The following is a 1319-nucleotide window of genomic DNA, read 5'->3' as shown; positions in this document are numbered from 1 at the left end:
TCCCATTAAAACCCTAATCCAAATTTAGAGCAGTTTCCCTAGCATGTAACACCTTTTCTCTCACAAGAGATTAAGAAAAAATTAGCTGAGAGGGTGGACTTCAGTACCTCAAGAAAGAATTGCCAGGAGTGGAGTGTATACTCTTGGATGGAAGCCCTTCTGATAGGATAAACCTTGACACAGGGGAAGATCAAGATTTGGGGATTTGAGACACAATAATCTCCAAGGCACACGGGAAGATGGTAAAAGAAACATGAAATTTCTTCAGAATCCACAAAGACAGATCCTTCCTGTAGAGTAGATATTCTCAAAATGAACTTGTAGCCTCCTAAAGGAGCTTTGGTAGCCAAGTGGCAAGAAGCTGTGTTTATATCCTAAAGGCACATAGTGCAAGGTCACCAGCTGCTCCTTGAGTGGAGGATGGGCAATCTCCTCCAGCATGATTAACAACCTCTAAAAACCTACCTGGAGGGTCAGCTATAGGCCAGTCCCAACTCTATGGTATGCAAGAACAACAGTCTCCTACAAGGTAAGAGGGGGGGAAATTCCATTTGTTAAAGTCATTCAGACATGCTATTCCAAATATAATAGCACAAAATAACTGAAAGAGGGGTATTGAGGCTGGGGAAATGTAAGTATCTATAATTCAGTTTTATAACCTTCTCTAAAATAAGCACAGAAAACTTTTCATAATTACTTTAAAGAAATCTTCAGAAGAATACACTGATAATGAAATCATTCTTTAACTTTTGGTTTCCCATTAAGTGTATTTAGTATATTCATCAACAACTCTATCTGCAGGGAGTAAATTGCAATAGATAAGAGTATACTCTAGAGTGAAATTGCCCACTTCTAATTATAAATTTTGTCATTCACTAGCAATGTTTTATTGAACACTTATTCACCTTATCTATGCCTTAATTTCCTTTTAGGCAAAATGTGCATTAATACTTTTAATTCATACACTTGAGAGATTAAATAAGCTAACATGTAGTATTTAAAAATTGTACTGCGGCCACATGAACCAAAGCTGATGGTGTACTAGACAAGACTGGCCTGCCGTGTGGAGACCAGACTGGCCCACCGCCACCCTGCAGTCCTGTGCCAAGAGCACCAATACCACAGGTGAAGCTATTTCATTTCTGAACAGCACCTTGGTATCCCTGGCCCAACTCAGAGCCACATCTTGACTTATAGAAACTTTAGACCCAGCCTAGCTGGAGCAGTTGCCTGGTTGAGAAGATTCCTAATTTAAAGGTCATCTTTGTCCCCACTTAAAAAAATCTTGCCTATAGTAAAAGATCAGAGAGAAATTCAGG

The sequence above is a fragment of the Elephantulus edwardii genome, unplaced genomic scaffold (genome assembly GCF_000299155.1).
Source record: "Elephantulus edwardii isolate Elephantulus edwardi_28Jun2011 unplaced genomic scaffold, EleEdw1.0 scaffold01292, whole genome shotgun sequence".
Classification (NCBI taxonomy): Eukaryota; Metazoa; Chordata; class Mammalia; order Macroscelidea; family Macroscelididae; genus Elephantulus; species Elephantulus edwardii.
The sequence above is the reverse complement of the archived record's forward strand: the minus strand, read 5'-3'. Positions refer to the sequence as shown.